The sequence below is a fragment of the Papaver somniferum genome, chromosome 3 (genome assembly GCF_003573695.1).
Source record: "Papaver somniferum cultivar HN1 chromosome 3, ASM357369v1, whole genome shotgun sequence".
Classification (NCBI taxonomy): Eukaryota; Viridiplantae; Streptophyta; class Magnoliopsida; order Ranunculales; family Papaveraceae; genus Papaver; species Papaver somniferum.
Window position 1 is genome coordinate 38,374,160 of NC_039360.1, and position 20,561 is coordinate 38,394,720.

Sequence of the window (20,561 nt, forward strand, 5' to 3'; positions counted from 1 at the left end):
CATAAATGCACAGATTCGGTTTTCATAATTCCTGGAAATGCTCTGTCCAAAAATAACAATCGAAATCTCTCGGAAAATCTAATTAGTAAATGCACATTACTAATTCTGTAATTTCCCTACAAAGATAAATTAATAACCTTAATTAAAAGATTCTTAACTTAATTATGTTTCGATCATGGGATTCTCTTTCCTTAGCCGTTAAGGAATATCTTTGAACAATTATAGAAATAAACATTCACAACACGTATTCAAAGTTTGTCGACATCTTTACTTTGTAAGTTCTCTTTCACACTTACAACCTTGAAACCGATTTTCCACACTTCCAAACAAGTTTAGAATTGGTTCATCTGACTTTCAAGAACTATGTGATTGATCAAACCAACATTCAATCAAAATCATGGGTTTACGGTTCTACCAAAACAAGTTTCGGTTCTACCTCCATGTGAGTACTACGTATAGTCACACTAGCTTCCCAAAGATTCGGTTGACTAGGTACTAGGATCGGTTCCCCACATATATATGGTATCTAACTTATATGTGTTGCACATGTCCATACTATCGGTTCCTCTTTCTGCTATAAACCTTGTTGTACCCCATACAAGGATCGGTTCCCTTGATGTACTGCACCCCTTACAAGGATCGGTTCCCTTTCCCTTACAAGGATCGGTTCCCTTTCTGTTACTAGGATCGGTTCCCTTTCCCCAAGGAAGACATAATCCGATCATACCACAGGTGATTACTTAAGATTGGTGTTATAGTTTTGAAAGTGGTAGTAAAGGTTCGTTGCTCGGACTTGTAAAGATTTAAAAATAAAAATATATACAAAAAATATTAACAATATGGGCAAGAGTACTGGGACTAAAGATTCGGACATTTTTCATTTTCAAGTGGTTCAGAATTTAATTCTAGGCGATTATACTTCAAAACAAAACAAATATTAACTCTAGTTTATTGCCAAGATAGATTTTATAAAATATTACTTGTATTTCTTAAGCATGGCATATAAAAAATCCCTAGGACTAAGCATACTCCATCAAATGAAATCACAAGTAATTAATTTAAAATCTTAATTCAATTAAAATTAGTGCAAAAAGTAAATAAAAGAATTAATGAAATTACCACATGGATGAAACTCGACCTCCTCCGTCGTCCCAGTGTTGGGTTTAGCTCATCATGATAAAAACACGCTCAAAGTATTTATTTATTGCTCAAAGGGTTTTTACAAGGATGAAAATGGAGATGAAATAATAAAACAGTGGATGTGCGACCCACAGAAAGCGTCCAAAATGAACGCCACAGAAGAAGTGCTATTGTTGCTGTATCTCTAAGACCCACACCTACGACCCATGTTCGCGAGTCGTTTCACTGTTTATAAACGAATGCTTATGCTGGTCCGTTCTTCATGTTCTTCATCTTCATCACGAACAGCAGCAGCAGCAGAGAGAATTCGTGATTCTTCCTATGCAGCTTCCTCTCTTCTCCTCCCAACTCTCGACTCTGTCTCGACCCCAAACTCTTCATCCCCTTCTTAGCAACCAGGGAAACCTATTTATACTCAACAGGGAGAATAAATCATGCACAATAACTCCAAAAATCCTGTCATCACTCGGCAGTGAAAGAAAATATTCTCGAGTATTTTATTTCGATTTTCTTCCCTTGCACGCGTCTGTAGATGTCGACACTATCCCAACATGGTCGTATAGTATCCTGAGAGAATATCTACCAAAACCTAGTGTTATCTTCTCCCATATATTTTCTTTTACCATACGTAACTGCCAAAACAGAACCCATATTCCCGTCTCTCTGTTTAGCTCAGTCCGGCTATTCTAGCCCAAGTTCATCGATCAAAACATACGTACCAGGCCTGTTAACTCCATTCAAGACTAACCCAATCGTTTCCAGCTATTGAATCTCGTTAAAACAGCCCAAGAATTCAAGTCAAAAATCTGCTCGTTGTGTGCAATTTTTCCCGCCAATTTGCATGATTTGAATTTTGAAGATGGTTGCCCCCTATCCTATGATGGGGTGCCAATAGCATTTGGGGCTGAAATAAAATTATTAGGGTGGAAACATCCAAAACTTGGGTGCCTTTAGTAATTTTTCTGGGACTTTTTCCGCATTTTTTTTCGGGGTTCCTCCGGGGTATTTCTGGGGCGCTTCCGGCATACTTTCGGGGTACTTCCGTACATTTCTCCGGGGTGTAAAACACCACTTTTTGAGCCCATTTCGCCGCAAGGGCTTATTTCTCTAAAAACATCTACAAAATCACAAAATAACACAATAAGTACTTAATCGAGTCTAACAATACAGAATATTGAGAACAAAATAGACACATAAATGCGTCTATCAATTGGTTTTACTAATAAAAGTTATACCAATACAAATTCAGGACTTTGTGAATAGTTCTACCAAGAACACAACAAGTTGTGAGCGGCTATACTCTATCACACATATTGGCTGTCCATAAGATATGCAATGAATAAAAAAACCAATAACTCCTGGCAATTTCCTTTTCGGTTCACAAACAAGTTTCTTTTTCGGTTCATAAACAAGTTTATGAACTTACTTTCTTAGAACACATGTAAACATTGTTCCCTAGGATGAAATCCTCACCTCATACCCATACATAATCACAATAGCATTCAAATGATTATGGCGATGTATTATCTACAAAGTTTAATGGTTAAGCAATAAACCTAGTATTGTATTCCTTAATACTATGTCTATCTAGAGTTCACTAACCTCAAGTGGAAGGATGATTGTTGTCATTGTAGCTCCTTGCTTCTTCACATCTTCAAGACTTCGCAATACTTGTAATGTCTCATATCCTAATGCTTTCAAGCTAACCTATACGAAGTTTAACTCTAGTACATAATCAAGCGACTCTTAACATGAGTTTTGATTCACTAAAATATGACAACCAAACTTGACATACCAACGCTTAGTGGGTTCAACCGAGCAATGCTCTAACAACCTTGATCAATCAAGGTCGGCACGTTGGCTTGCAAAAGCCGGTCCCATACCTTTTATGATTTTTGACCTATATGCTCATGTTGGGTTCAAACTCTTTCCAAACAACTAGAATTTGATCGAATGACCATCAATTGGTCCCACGACCACCAAGGGATGGTCTCATACCCCTTGGTCAGTCCCTCCTCTCTCCACAATTAGGTTTTACGACCTAATGCTCAGACGAGCACTATTCTACATATGATCAAACGAGCATTTAATCATCCTTTCACCATCTGGTCTACAAAGGACTTTGGTGCATGATCATTCGAGCACCTGGGCGCTACATGGTCGTCCCATCATCCCATGTATCCGGCCCTCTCTCACTCATTGGTTGATTTTCATTAAATCATCAGTTGATCAACAATCGATCAAAATTAGGATTTCAAACCAACATTGTTGATCCAGCAATCAACATCCTAATTAATCATACAATATTCAGTCCAGCTACCAGTATTTTTAATTAGTATTTTATTTGGTCCCACTACCAATAATTCATGAATCGAGCAATATTTGCTTAAACTAGCAATATTTATTTTTGCTCATCTATCAACACTAAATTTCTTAAGTTAACAAAATACACGATCAACTGGGTTAAGAACTCATTGATTCAACTATCAATTGCTCGACCAAGCAATATTCCTCATTTTGATTCAACTATCAACATTCGAGAATTCTATTATCTAGCAATCAATATTCTAAATTAAATTTAATGTTTGGTCATGCTACCAACATTTTTGCTTGACTGAGCAACTTGGTTCTAACGAGCGACCATCCATTTGATTTCTACTTTGTCATTGATCATTCATGATATATTAGATCAGAAATGATCATTCTGTATAATTCAACAATATCTTTGATCTACTAAATAAATCCTTGATCGAGCAATCTCATCAGATGTTTGATCCAAATTATCAAAATATCATTATTACCTAGAGTGGTAAAATGATATATCACAATTCATCAAGACTCAACGTCTTCCCATTATTCTATCTCAATAGACACCTTATGATCAATCTATGAATATCGAAAGCATACCACATCCGTTCATTATGCTCGACTCATCAAGGCTAATACTCATCGTCTAGTCAAGTCAACAACTGACTAATTAAATAACCTCTTCCTTGCAGACTCCACATTCATGTGACATCAATCACGTCACATGTAAAATATTCACTAGGGTTTTGGTATGGCGGCCTACGACATATATGTATACACACGATGAGAAATATGACTAAGTCGTGCAAGCAGTTGAGGGAGTTAGAAAAGTAATGGATGAACAATCAACCAAGTCTCTGCACGACATGGAACTGGTTTAACCACGATTTTCCACTTTCCAACTCTTTCACCCCAGCAACCGTCACACTTACTGGGATCAATATGTCTACTATTTTTGCAAATATAAATAAGTCTCTGAATCCACGATTGAACAACCAATAATTCTCATCTGAACAAGAACTCTCAACAGAGCAGAATTCAATCAATCATCTAGAACTTACTCATTTGCAAAAATCTCCAAACACATCCACAATCCTTGATCATCATTGATCTCACACACACTTCTCAGCTTCCCTCCTACAGATCGACCCTCACCCCTCTTTGTTACCGAATTGACTCTGGAATGGCTGTTGTCTTGGTTTAGGTCGGAGTCTTACAGATTGATCTCTCGAACTCAAAGCACTCCCGTGCAGCGCATATGTTTGAAAAAGGTTTAAGAAATTTGCTCGGTCGAGGAGTCCCCACCTGCACGGTCGTCTCTCCACTTTCCTAAAAAACCAGTAAATCGTTTTCACCCATCAACACCTGGTCACATTCCATCCACTCTAATATGTAAAAGATCTTATTCATGGTGATGCACCAACTTGAGATATCGGCTTCGTGCACCATTTGTTTGATCCTTATGTTGCAAAACAAATCCTCTCGATTCCAATTTATTCATCGAAAGCTCAAGACAAACTCATCTCGAGCTTGACTGATCATGGAGTATTTACTGCTTCCTCCTTTCAAAGAATGATGGCTAAGCTCAATGGTGAATCCTCTTCTGGCAATGATGATTCCTTCTCTTGGCGTAAACTTTGTTTTCTGAAGTCTCTTGCTCCGAAAATAAATACTTTGTGGAGACTATACAACATAATGGAGTTGGTACTTTAAAAAAGTTGGGAAAAATCATTGACAATATCCCCGTAGATTTCCAAATTTGTGTTTGGAAGAAGTACATGTGGACCACCTTTTCTTACATTTCCATCTTGCTAAAGCAACTCTCTCTAGGTCTCCAATCACTTTTAAAGTCCCAGATACTAGCTCTTACACCATCAAGAATTGCCTCACTCTCTGGATTAACTTGCATCTTATATCAAGAAGCTTGTGTGTTTTGGGCTCTTTGGAAAGCAAGAAATCAACTGTACTCTGAGAAGATAAAACCAACATCTACACCAATTCTCAAGGATTCTTCCTTTTGGATTGAGAATTACTTCCAGATGGTTTCTCCACCAGGTTCACCAATTCCTCATGATGATGTTGTTATTGTCGGTTTCAATAATGCGCTTGTGTTGTCACCTCCTCCCAATGGTACCATCAAAATCAATGTCGATGATGCGTTACATTTTGGTGAATCTGCTGCCTCAGCTGTTGCTAGAGACCATACCAACCATATTATCACATTTATTACAATCCAATGTCAGTCATTATCCCAGGTAGCTGAAACATTTACTTTCGTTCTTGCAGCAACTCTTGCCCATTAGGTGCAGTTTCAGAATTGCGTCATCGAAGGGGATTATCAGACAGTCAAAATCGCATGGAGAAATTCAGATTGATTGAAGAAACAAAGAGTGTATCCAACTCTCTTAACTCGGTTACCTTCAAATTTGTGAAGAGAAAAACTAACTCCTCAGCTCATAACCTCGCTTCCTATAATATGAACCATAATGTCCGAGCCATATGGACATTTTCTCAAATCCCCCGTCGATTGCTAGATGTCATTTTGAAACCTCTAACGGCTGGTTAAATTTGTGCTTTTTTGTTACTATTTTGTTTTTTTTTTCTTCCTACCATGAAAAAAGAAAAAGACAATAGCATACACTGGACATGTTACATGTAACTAATCAGAAAAGACATTTCATTTTCTATCAAATTCCAACGTTGCTGATAAGTAATACCAAATTGCTTGGGAATCTAAATAAGACAAAATACCTCCAGGCAGAGGATCGGTACACCCCCACCAACTTGGTACTCTTACTAACGGTCCTGTCAAATTCCAGAAATCTGTTAAATTTCAAAGGTGTTCAATGTAATGGGCACAACCTTAAAACAATGAACGAGCATAAAATGTATTCAATGCAATGACAATGAATGAGCATAAAATGCAGTTGCATTTGTCTAATACTTGATGGAATTATTAATGCATATAGAAGCTAGTAGCTCTCTCTTTTGACATGATCGACATGGCCAACTACTAGTAAACTAAGTACACGACTAAACAAAGAGTTAGGTACGACATTATTATTATATTAATGTATAGAAACTTTGCAGTTGCTTTTTACTAAATCTAAACAAACATTACACGCAGATGCTTCTCTCTGGAACAAAGCATATGCTGCTTTTATTCGCCCTAAAAATGTGTGAAACGCTCCCTTTAGAGTGGTGCCGTGATGAGTGAGCGCCAAGTCCAAGAATCCCATACTTGAGCATTGTCCGGACGCATAGATTTCCATGTTTCATGTGAAGGTGTTTCCTTCTTCAATTTTTTCTATTCCATCGATTGTTATAATCTTTAAAATAGTCATTCAATTACAGAAGGATGAATTATCGGCATAGTCACGTGAAGCGTGATTCTATGGTTGCGCATTCATCATGTGGGACAAATTTTAAGCCGGAAAAGGCCTCAAGACCTAAACATAAAAATGGAACTGTCACAGGGGTTTTTAAGTCATTTTAGAGACTACCCTTGGTGAAGAAACGAAACAGTCGCTTTAACAGGTGCACCCCAAACAGCTTGGAAACAACGAGAGTTGCGACCCACCAAAGGAAAGACACAAATTTTGGTTTATTAGTTGGCGTGTTCGGTGGCTTTGGAGTAAAGGCAAAGAAAATGACGAAATAAATTATAATTTAAAATTTAATCTTATCGAGCCGTGAAACAATTCAGAGATTTTTCAGAGTTTCTAATAAGTGTGAAAAAATTAAAAGAGTACCAATTTTCTTATGATGGCAGCAAAGCAAAGTCACTGTAATGTAATATGGTGGTAAAGTTTTATTATGCTTTTATTCCGTAAGACGGTGAAGGAATGATATTCTTTCCATGGAATAGAATCAAGAATAAAAGCATATCTTGATTTGTTTTTATTATTAAATTCCACATCACGCCACCAAGGCAACAACAGTGGTCAGGTCATCCTCCTTTTTATATTTGGAAAACACTAAAACCAAAATCTCATAGATTTCCTAGTCTCTTGCCTTTGCTTGTAAGGTTCTGGTATGAAGTGAGGAGATCAGTGATATAACTAGAAATAGTCATAAGAGAGTCCCAGCATGTAGCACAAAAACAAGACAAGAAACGAAAATCAAAGGAAAAATATGAGCTCTCGGATGCAAAACTTGTGTCCCATGACATACCAGTAAGTGATGTTCGCTTTGCATGACCGCCCAAATCAGGTCAGATCTCCGTGAATATGACAGTACATTGTGTTGGATATTTTCAACGATCCCCTTGATTTGTAGGCAATTAGGTTGTTCCCGGGGTTCGACATTTGAAGTGGCGACATCTGACTGGACCAGGTCGCTGACATGGTAGATGCATCGAAGTTGGATGCACCGCAGAGTATCGAAGTTTGATGTACCACAGAGCATCGAAAGATGATATGCGCAGAGCATCGAAGTTTGATGTAACTGGAAACATCGTAATTTTCCAGAGTGTTGACGGAATTGTGGACTGCCGCCGGCCTTCCTTTTTTCTTATTGAAACTTTCGGCGACGCTTTCTTACAACCGTGTTCTTTGCCTTCGAACATTTTGTGACAGATTTTCTGAACTGTTGTCTTTTCCTTCAAACTTCTTGCAACGGTTTTATTTTCTTGAATTTTCAGCGACAGTTTTCTGTAACTGTTACTGTTTCTCACGAATCTTTTCTGCAACAGTTTTCTGTTTCCTTAGACTTTTAGCAACGGTCGGGGACTGTTGCCGTTTCATATGGACTTTCCAGCACCGTTTTGCTACACTTTTGTAGCCTTTTCTGGAACGCTTTGAGATGCTTTTCTGGAGGTATTCTCCAGGGTTATCAAGCGCCTAGAGATGTAGGCAACTTGACAATCCTGCGATCATGACAGTAGTGATTTTGACATACTGCAAACTCGAACATGTGGCCACTGCGTTATTTGAGAAGAATTTTTTTTTTTTCGAACTTTGGGTTTGAACAATTTCTGGATCGAACATCCTGGCAAAAATCTTGGTGATTTTCTCTCCATCTTTTGTTGCGGACCGAAGGTCCTTATAATAACTTCAACAACCCTTGCAGTGGTATAGTTCGGGTGGTTTCCGAAGGTAATAGCTTCAGCAAATCTCGAACTGTGAATCTGGACTACAGCAGTTTCGATCAACTAGACTGCAACAACTGCGACTATCTGGTCTGCAGCAGCTGCGATAAGCTGGACTGCAGTTGTTGCAACCAAACTGTATTGCAGCAGTTACGATCAACTGGACTGCAACAGTAATTATTGACGACGTCCGAACTGCTTTTTCACGGACCTGATTTTGAAGCTTTTAGAACTACTTTTCTCAACGGGAAAACACGATCATTTTTATCGTATCCCCTTAGTCGGCGCCAATGTTTGCACCCAGAAATATTTCTAGGCACTAAACACGATGATTTTGGTAATGATGAGGAAAACATGGTTAAAAACATTAAACAAACAGGAATATCAGAGACACAAATATTACGTGGTTCGGCATGGTTTGCCTACATCAACGGACGAATCCCCTTGGGGAGTGATTTTTTATTGATAATATAATTACATGGGCTTTTTTCTCTACCAGCTACCTCCCCCTTAAATGATTTCTGCTTCTCCCTATTTATACAGTTCAATATCTAATTTCAGTATAAACTTAAATGGCATTAACTGCTCATTCATGCCTCCATCTTCAATTCTGTATGAAACTGCTGGAATTAGTACTGCATGTTCAATTCTGTATGAAACTTCTGGAATTAATACGACATGCCTCCATGTTAAATTCTGCATGAAACTGGTGGAATTAATACTGCATGCCTTCATGTTAAATTCTGCATGAAACCCCATGAAACTGCCCTCTTGTTCAATTCTGCATGATGGACTGACTAGCTGACACGCATAATGGGCTGGCTGACTGGATTGACTGGATGACATGACAGGATGGGCTGACAGACTGGATCGAATGGCTGACAGGTAGAATGGGCTGGCAGACTGGATGGCAGTCTGGATGGAATCTGGCTGACAGCATATCTGGCAACATGGATGGAAACTGCATGGCAGCAGCATCGGAAACACGACCTTGACATTGGCTGATGGTTGACTTGGACCATTGACTGGTTGTTGACTTTTACCATTGACCAGACATTGACTTTGACCATTGACCTTGACCATTGATCGGGCGTTGACTCTGACCATTGACCGGTCATTGAATTTATGTAATACTGGGCAGGCTGGTGGGCTGCTTCGGTTGACTGGTTAACGGGCTTGGATGAGGGCCAAAAGATGATTCAAGTACTAATTTGGCCCATTATGTGGCATTTTTACTTATGGTACAAACACTTATGTATGTTATGCATTGCACAAGACCGGACATAGCCCAAGCAGTGAGAGTGCTATGTCGATTCTCAAGTAACCCTTGAATTGAACATTGGAAAGCAATTTCAAGAGTGTTGGCTTACTTGAAGGGAACCATAAATTATGGTTTACAGTTCCAGAGATAGCTCGCTGTATTAGAAGGATACAGTGATGCGAACTGGAACAATGCAGAATCCAAATCCAAATCTACCAGTGGATGGATATTTACATTGGGAGGTGCTGCTGTGTCTTGGAGTTCCAAGAAGCAGACCTGCATTTCTGATTCAACAATGTTGTCAGAATTGATTGCACTTACAAATACATGTAAGGAGGCAGAATGGCTTAGAAATTTACTAGTAGAAATCCCATTATGGATGAAGTCGACTCCTTCTGTTATGATTAACTGTGACAATCAGGCTACAATATATAAGGTCTCAAACAAGACTTATAATGGAAAGTCACGAATGCTAATCTTAGACATCAGATTGTCAGACAATTACTCAAAATGGGGGTAGTTGCAGTAAACTATTGAATCGAAAAAGAACTTGGCAGACCCTTTCACAAGGTGTCTACCAAAATATGTGCATTCAATAAAGTGTAAGGAGATGGGACTCAGGTCTGTGAAAGAAGTTTGATCACCAATAACGGAAACCCAACTTATGTTACATTTTGAAAAAAATAAACTAAGTTCAATGTGGTACTACAAGTTATTGCAGTGGTTATGGTACACTAAACTAAAATTTCCCATTGTCCTTCTAGTGTAGTGATTCTGCATGATCTTAGGGATGGATGAAAATCCTTAATAAGTCTAACTTTTATCACAAGGTGTCTCGCAGAAACACCTTCGAGACTTACCTATATGAGTATTTGGAAATCAGGTTGTTTCCTATGAGAATAAGACCGTTCTCAGAAAAGGAATCATGAATCCAGGAGAAAGCACAGGGCCGTTAATGTGCGAGCTACGTAACACACTAATCAATATGTGTGGAGGTTCCGGCTTTATCACAAGGGGTACTTGGTTCAAGATTAAATTCACCATAGGACCTCGATAAAGCTTTGAATATTTTACACTAAGTGGAGGTTCAAACCCAAAAGGTACCTATCATTTATGTATTGGTTTCCACGATGATGCTTTGTCTCAACTTAGCTTGAACTATGTTGGCTTGATCCCACTCGGGTACGTAGGCAGTCACTTAGGTGATGCAGCCACTCCAGTTTTAAAACTTTTATTCCTTATTTTTGGTTTTTTGAAAATAAGGAGAGAATGTTGGATATTTTCAACAAACCCTGGTATGAAGGGAAGAGAGATCAGTGATACAACTAGAAATGGATAGAAGAGATCCCAACATGTAGCAAAAAAAACAAGACAAGAAACGAAAATCAAAGGAAAAATATGAGCTCTCAGATGCAAAACTTGTGTCCCATAATAAGTGATGTTCGCTATGCATGACCACCCAAATCAGGTCCGATCTCCGTGAATATGAAAGTACATTGTGTTGGATATTTTCAACAAACCTTTTGATTTGTAGGCATTTAGGTTGTTCCCGGGGTTCGACCTGTAGAGTGCGAGACAACGTCTTGTTGGAAATTTTCTGTTCTTGGGTTTTTATTGTCAGTTAGAAAAACTGAACAGAAATCTCGTTTCACCAATGGACGCATTGAAGGAAGAGACGCGCATGTTCATTCTGAAAAGATGCATGTAGAGATGAAGAGTCATCTCCAAAGGATGTGATTTCCTCTTTAAATAGGAGACTTGTTTTCCATTCAAAACAACATCTGAACTCTCTCTGTTTTCTTTCTAACTAGCATCATCAGAAACAAAACCAGTATGTTCTTGGTTGGATCAAGGTCGTAGAAGCTTTGAATCCAACACTGTTGTAAAGCTTCAAGTATCCTAACAGCGATATTCATTGACGTGTTTGTACTCGCCAATTCAATTGGGAAAGGGTCGAATAGTTGTCAAAAAGAATCTTTTATTAGAGCCTTGAACCCTAATACAACATTTTTTTCTTCACCCTGTTTTAGTGTCAATTTTTCCAACACATTGTCCACTTTAAAGACTTGCCCTCACTTTTCAGATAAAAAAGGACAAAGGATTACTTGCTTGTCTTCGAACAAGTCGATACTCATAAATAACATAGTTCTTTGTTGCTAAATTATATGGTTGATACATGGATTATCAAATTCACCAGTACCAAGCGAAAATTACTAGTATTCATTTTATGAGTACCATTTTTTCCGCTGAGGTGTGAAGTGAAACATTCCATTAATTTAGTTTCTTTTTGAATTATTTTGAGCTGGGCCGCAGTCAGTTTATATACTCCGTGCTTCCGGGATGTCTTCGTACTTTAAGCAGTCTAAGTAAGATTTGCTGGCTGACCGTTGTGACCAGCTCCACGTACTCTTACACATTAGTGAAAATTACCCTCTGTTCCCTTTAATGTGCATCGGGTTGGGTGGTTTTGAGGAGAGCTAATCCGCACCGTTTAGACCGTGAATGCTCTTACACATTAGTATCATTATGTATTTATTTTATTCTTTCTTTCATAGTTTGGAACTGGGCCTACAAAATTTCTTTCTAGAGCGAAACGACTCGGTGTGTCATTTTTTCACGGTGGAAACTTCAAATGTTGAGGGAAACCTATTACGACTTGCAACCTCCAAATAGTAGACTATGTTTATTAAAAAAAAAAAGTAGACTATAAATATTAGAGGTGGATGCTTGAATCGTCGAAACCATTGTGAAGCAGCTCAAGTTTATGGCTTCAGCAACTACACAGTGTACCCGTCACTAAGAAAAAAGATACCCACTTCCCATCATTAAGAATGATAGTAAGCTGACATTACTTGCCAATATGATTGAAACACACGGTTAGGCAGCCACTTGGTCGCTGATACCAACATGCCGTATTTTTAGATCAAGTGTGAGTGATTATGGAGTTCATCAAAGGAGCGTTCACCATAAAACATATTGTTAATCGGTTACCACAGAGTTATGTATATTGTTTTTCTTCTTCTTTTTCTTCTTTATGAATGGAATCACCAAGACACCAATTCACGCTTCAGCATCCAAACTGTTTATTTCTTGCAGAAGCCCACAACCTTGGAAGCTCATTTATGAGGCCACTTTAAATTCTATGGTAAATAGGTTATTTGTCCAAATATTTTTAAAACATGGTTGAAATGGACGAGGAAAAATTTGTATGGATGAAATGGACACTAAAAAAATAGTAAGGATGAAACTGGATTCATCCTGACTTAAACTTACAAAATAGTATGGATGTAAATTAAAAATAAGAAAAAATATTTGAAAATGGGTAGGATGAAACTGTTTACATCCTGGCTATTTTTACATTTTTGTCCATTTAAACGGTATCAAAATCTAAATGTCATTTCACCCAGGAATTGTTGATTTTGATCTTCTTAACCAATTTTGTGTAAATTCTACTTTTTGATGGGGGCGATATTGGATGGGGACGTTGGGGACTAATAGAAAAACGCCATTTGTCATTGAGTTTTCAAACTACCTGGTCTCTTAATTTTTTACAACAAGGGTGTTCTGGGAAATAGGGTCCGCCATTAGTTTCCTGTTTTATCATAGAGATACAAACAGGTGAAGAAATCATATTGGATCTTTCCGTTGGATCTGAATGAACTTTGAAACTATAAATTTGGGTTCGGTTTGATTTTTTCTATTTGTTTTTGTTTACTGATTTTGGATCGTGTAAAATAAAAAATAAAAAATTATGTTCTTACATTCATGATTCTGGATCTTAACAAATCTTTCAATACCAACAAAATTACCAGAAATCATTAATCTTGATCATTTTTTTTTCTTCGTGTTTTTGTTGTTCTTCGTGTATCAAAAATTACACGCGCGAGTTTAGTTTCACTGAAAGAGATTGAAGTATTCGTTCATTATACACCTTCATCAATGGTGATTATTATCTCAAGATGGTTGTCAATGGCAGTTGCAATAACCGTGGTGGTGGTTCTCTATTTTATCAAGGTATAATCAAATTAATAATTTTTTAAAGATAAATCAAAATATCACTACTTAAGAATGACAATCTCAATATTAATATTTTCCTGATCTTATTTTTTCTAATCCTAATTTTCTGATAAGATTTTTATAATTTTTCTGATCATAAAAAAAATTCTTATAAGGCTTTCCAGAGTTTCATCGGTAGGAAGATGACTTATTGGTGATAAATTTCTAAAATACCCTTTCTTGAAAAATGGATTAGCTAAAATCAGTTAATTATGAATGACATATGGCGTCTTTCTATTAGTCCCTCACGCCCCCATCCAAAACAGCCCATCAAAAAATTTCTCCCTCATACTTATCATTTATAATGAAAAAACCACCAATTTTCTCACGCGAAATCGCATTTTTACCAAGGGCTTGACTTTTTAAGTTCAATCTGAAATAGAGTGCGACATTCTTTACAGAGAGATTTGGAACCAAATCCAATTTTCAAAGGTGGCGGAGATCAACTTGCGGTTATGGGTGGTTTTAACACAAAAGATGTTGTTAGAAAGTTTATATTGTGCATAACTCGGAGAGAGAGACTCTGCGACCGTCACCATTACGTCATTCAAACTTTTCAACTAAATTTTAGAGATCACATTCTCAACACCTTCTTGAAAAAATTTCAAGATTTCAATACCTTTTTCGTAACCCTAAATCACCAAAATAACACACTCCCCAGACCATTTTGTTGCTGAACATGATCTAAATCCAGTTTTCTGATTTTCCGAAGCTACCTCCTCTCAGGCAACGCCTCTTCCCCGGTAAGATCTTTCATTTAAAACTTTCATTGTTATCTGATTATCTTGTTGTTTCTTTTCAGACATCGCTAAAGGCACCCTCAATATCGCTAGCCCCCCCCCCCCCCCCAACCCACACCTCAACACAATCTTACCCCTCTCCATTTAATGCAGTATCTTTGAAGTGATTTCCCCCCCCTGATATTCGGCGAGGATATTTGTCAGTCTTTTCTGGTGTCTTTTTGCTTTGATCCTGTAACCTAATCCCTTGCAACTCCACACATTATTCTTATCCTCCTGTTGTGCTTAGTCTGGTCGCCCTCAAACACATCCACATTAATTGCTCCTCCTTTTGTTTATCATGGTTAACAGTAACCAAATTCAAACTCATGAAAAAGCACCACACACCTTATCCTTAGCATTTATTGCTTCACTTAAAATAAAATGGTGGTTGTTTGGTCTATACCTTTACGACTTAATGATGAGTCTCTGTAATAAAATCTCAAAACAAAACAAAAAAATTATATCTACCTCTGATCTCTTCCCTGAAACCTCAATGAAAAATCAACCCCCACTCACCACTGATTCTCCGATGGAACTCGAGATGATTGACAAGATGAATTCACAGCTATCCCTCTCCAAATTTATAGTCATTCCAAAAGAAACTAGCTCAAGATGTAAAAATAAAGCACAATGCTTTGTTGTTGCACACATTTTCTGTCCCTTCAAACTCAATATAAGAAGAATGATGCAAATGCTCCAATTCCTATGGGTGCTAGCTTATCAACCACTCGCGACCCTTATTAGTGGTTCGGATGAAAACAACAAATTCATCATTGAGCTCCAGAATCAAGATGATGTACAAAGAGCTATAAGATACACCCCTCAAAATATGATGCATGGCTTCTGGTGGTAAAAGTTTACCAGTTTGCTATTCTGGCGGCTCTGATAAATACAACATTGGTCAACTTGTGGGTTAGCTACATGAACCTTCCGGTGGAATTTTTTGGGGAAGGAATACCGGAGATGATAGCAAACAAGATTGGTGTTTTTGTCATGAAGGAACTACCTCATGATTTCAATCATGCGAGGCCATTCGCTAGATGCCTGGTGCAAATGGATTTGAACAAAAAACTCGATGCAACTTTCATATTGTACCATGGAGAAAATGACTGGATAGATGTTATGTTGTATTATGATCCGCTCCCTAAATCTTTCTGTAAGATATGTAGAATCATAAATCATCCAAAAGAAAGATGTAGAGCCCCATCACCGTATTTCTTCTCTCATGTTCTTCATGAGCCAAAATATGAAGAGGTTCCAAATATGGCGCAAGCATACGACCAGATGGAACAAATACCACCCGTTGGACAACCAACAATAGCTGAGGAAGTCTCGAGTTTGAGGAGCTGATAACGCCATCATCTAGAATGATACAAAGCCTTCCGGCACCGAAAATACCACTAGGTTTCAGTATCAGAATCTCAGATACTGATTTTTAAGATTCAATTGACAACACAAATGAAAATGAAGTCTCAATGATAAGTAACTTTGCCTCAAAAATATTATGGATGGAGACAGAAGAAATGGGAGTTAACAAAGTTCAAATATGGAACTTCCCTGGAGAAACAAATGCAAATTTGGCGTGTGCTTTCGAATACATCCATGGTCCACCACATGACTCAACCCCGATGAGGTCATTGGAAAGTTCAGTAATTTCTTCTGAAGAAAATATATGGGACCACCAGGCATAGAGAAAAATGGTTCTTACTGCAACAAATGAGATACAACTTTCAGAGAATGGGGCACCCCCAACGGTGCCTTTATCAACTAATTTCGAGATGGAAATTAAAAGTCAAAACGACCTCTGTATCAGCAAAGAGATAAACTTCAAAGGGAAAGTAAAGATGTCTGCAGAGGAAGAATATAAGGAAAGAAAGAATCTCAAAGAACAAAGGAGGAAGATATCAAATCAGGGAGAAAGACTGAACATGCCAAAAGATCCACATCAACCAACAATGGCAACATGATTAAATCTCAAATTAAACAAAGGAAATCTTCTGAGAATTTTACAAGATGAAGAAAATCTAGGTCAAGTAATGGATCTGAACAAATCCCCAACTATCATCTCTGAAGAAATCATAAACCAAATTTCGGTCAGTAATTCAAAAGGAATTGTAATCAACCAGTCCAGAAGTGCGGGAAAAGAAAAATTGGCAAAAGGAAAGTCGAAGGGTGTGAAGGCGAGAAAGCACAGAATGGAAGCTCTTATGTTCAAAAGGAAATTGCAAAAGATGATTGGGAAATCTCGGGTGATCCGAAAGAAAAGAAGAAAAACCAGATTGGGTCGAAAAGCTCTGACAAATTTTTTATCCCACCTCGTCAATATTTTGCTGCTGGGGAGAAAACAATCGATCCAAATGAAAACAATGAAAAAAACTACTTTCACTTTCAACACCAGGAAAATAAATGGAAATAGTGAAATATCATCTTTCAATGGCTCGGATCAATTGCAGAAGACCTTATATGTGCCTCCCATTTTCAATTCATCACCTTTTAATGTCATCCCTTGGTCAGCACAACACCTTGAACCACCACAGAAAATTCATTCCCTGGAAGCTGCGATAGTGAAGATGCCATCATGTGATGCTGTGAAAGAACCAGAAGGCAAAACAAATGCTCTAGGAGGCAACATAAATAGGGAGAGGCGTCAAGTGATGCTAATGAGGAGGTAGAGGAGGAAAATCAGGTAAGTCCCCCAAAATTACCTCTTTTTTTCAACAATCATTACTTCTACTCCAAGGCAATACATCTCAGTCAACTTGATAAAATTGGTTTAGTGTACTTGTGTCAACTTATCTACATGAAGATAGCAACTTCAAAGCTGCATACCCGTTCTCCTAGATTTTGGACTCTAATAGTGAATCCTTAAAATTACTTAGAAAATCAATGTCTCAGTCACCGTACCACCCTTAGCCAATTTGCTCCATCCCCATCTGGCAAGTGCCTGATTTCCACTCTTGAACCTAGAAATCTATCTTCTTTTGTGGTCCTTGTGGGACCTGATTCCAACAAAACTTGTTACAACATCAACTCTGATTCAGTCAATCAAACCACCCTCTCTAAGAACTCTAGATTTTCTTATAAATTTGCCACTAGTTGGCCTGTTTTCAATAAAATGTCTATGAATATTCTGGGATGGAATGCTCAAGGATTAGGAAAACCTTTCACATAAAAGCATCTGCATAACCTTGTTAATGAGTACCACCCTGATATCCTTTTTGTCTCAGAAACCAAACAACCTAAGGAAACGGTCCAAAAGATCATTAAAAATCTTAACTTTTCTGACTATGTGGTTGTAAATCCTAAAGGTGTCATAGGAACTGCTGGAGGTTTGTTCCTCGCCTGGAACGCCAACATTAATGTTGACATTATTAGCATGAAAGATTGTCAAATCGATGCCATTATCACTGATACAGCCACGTCCCTTCAGTGGATGCTATCATGTGTTTATGGAAACTCTTATAAGAAAAACAAAATGTTATCCTGGAATTATTTTCAGGATATGGCTTGTTCTGTGGATCTTCCCTGGCTTGTGATGGGAGATCTAAATTTTGTTCTAGGGCCGGACGAAAAAAGAGGGGAGGGGGGGACCTATAAACCAAAATGAATGTCTCTTCTTCCATAATCTGTTAGAAAAGACAAAACTCATTGATGTGGGCTTTATAGGATACCCTTATACCTGGTCAAACAAACGTAAGTGTAAGGAATTCGTAAAATCTAGATTTGATAGATCTCTAGCAAATGATAGCTAGCTAACAACTTTCCTATATGCTAATCTTCATCATCTTCCCCCTATAGCTTATGATCATTCACTTATTTTTCTAAAAACCTCACCAATTTGGAAAGATGGTGCAAAGCCGTTTAAATTTTTTTGGTATTTTTCTAGAAGATCCTTCTTGCTTCGAGATCATTGAAGAGGCCTGGAAATTGGAAATCCAAGGTTCTTCGGCTTTCTCTCTTGTGTCCAGATTAAAAAATATTAAAATCATGATAAAAAATTGGAATAAGGATTACTTTGGAAACATTCAACATCATATAAGGAAACAACAAAAGTAATTGTAAAGGCAAAAAATGTTAGAAATCTCCCAGATAATTCTCTTGAAGTTATTCACCTAAACTCGGAACTAGAAAAATGGTGCCATTTTGAGGAAGCCATTTGGAAACTAAAAGCCACTGAAAATTATCTTAAACTAGGGGATAGAAACACCAGCTTTTTTCATACTACGGCCAAACAAAACTACCGCAGTCTTAGGATTGTCACTCTTAAAGATAAGAATCATGAATGGTGTAAAGATAGAGAGGACATTAAAAATGTCCTTCTATCTCATTTCTCGGAAATGTCATCCTCAGAGAATTAAAAAAAATCCCACCTCATATCTTGGACTTGATACCAAACAACATATCTGAGGAAGAAAACTCTAAACTGATCACTCCACCTCTAGAAGATGAAATCAAATTTGCCTTGTTTGGTATGCAACCAAATAAATCACTGGGACCTGATGGGTTCCCGGCTATCTTCTTTCAAAAAAACTGGAATCTTATAAAAGGTGATCTGACAAGTACTATACAAGAATTTTTCCAATCTAAATGCCTCCTCAAAGAGTTAAATGCTACTTTCATAACCTTAATTCCAAAAGTGAAATTCCCTCTTGTCCCCGGGGACTTTAGACCTATCTCTCTGTGTAACACTATCTATAAGCTAATCTCTAAGATATTGGCTAACAGACTAAAACCACTCCTTGATAGGCTCATCTCCCCCTTCCAATCCGCTTTTGTCCCCGGGAGACAAATCTCGGACAATGTCATCATTGCCCATGAAATAATCCATACTATGAGAAGTAGGAAGAAAAGGAAAACTAGGTATATGGGTCTAAAGATAGATATGTCCAAGGCGTTTGATATAGTTGAATGGGAATTCCAACTTCAAACTCTACAAAAATTTGGTTTCGGGTAGCATTGGTGTGACCTGATATCCCAATTCATAAGTACAACAACTTCTGCTGTGCTAATAAATGGTTCTCCGACAACTTTCTTTAAACCATCGAGAGGTTTGCGACAGGGAGATCCCCTTTCGACATATATCTTCATTTTATGCATGGAAGGACTGTCAACAGTTCTAAAAGATGCTGAGGAGAAAATGAAAATCCGTGGAATCAAAGTGGCCATTGGTGCCCCACCTATTAGTCATCTGCTTTTCGCAGATGACTGCCTTATCTTTGCAAAGGCAACAAAAAAGGAATGCAAAAATCTGTTAAAAATTCTAGAGTCTTTTAGTGAGGGTTCAGGCCAATTAATAAACTATAAAAAATCAGGTATTTTCTTCGGAAAAAGTGTTAATAATAGGACTGCTAGAGAATAAATTGATATCATGAAAGTGGGAAGAATAAAATTAGAAAATAAATATCTAGGGATGCCCTTGTTTACACATCGGTCTAAAATTCGGTGCTTCGAACCAATTCTCGAAAAACTTAAAGGGAGAATACTCGGTTGGAAAGGCATCCACCTCTCCCCTCCGGGTAAAGCTGTCATGATCAGGCATGTAGCTGATTCCATGGCAACCTATCCAATGACATGTTTTGTCATTCCTAAAACCATCACAAAAAAATTAGATGCCCTCAATAGGAGTTTCTTTTGGGGCATAAGTAAGGGCAAGTTAATGGAATGTTCCCAAAAAAGTGTCCAAAGACTTGGGGGGTCTAGGTTTCAAAAAATATGCAGAGTTTAATCTGGCCATGATCATTAAGGTTGTCTGGCGTTTGATATACTCTCAAGATTGTCTCTGGGGGAAGTTATTGAAGAGTAAATATTTCAGATTTTGCTCTCCTTTGCTTTTGTTGGAAAATAAACCAAAACAAAATAGCTCGTGGATGTGGAAATGTCCGTGGAAGGGTCTAAAATTAATACAGGAAAATACTGTTTGGAGAGT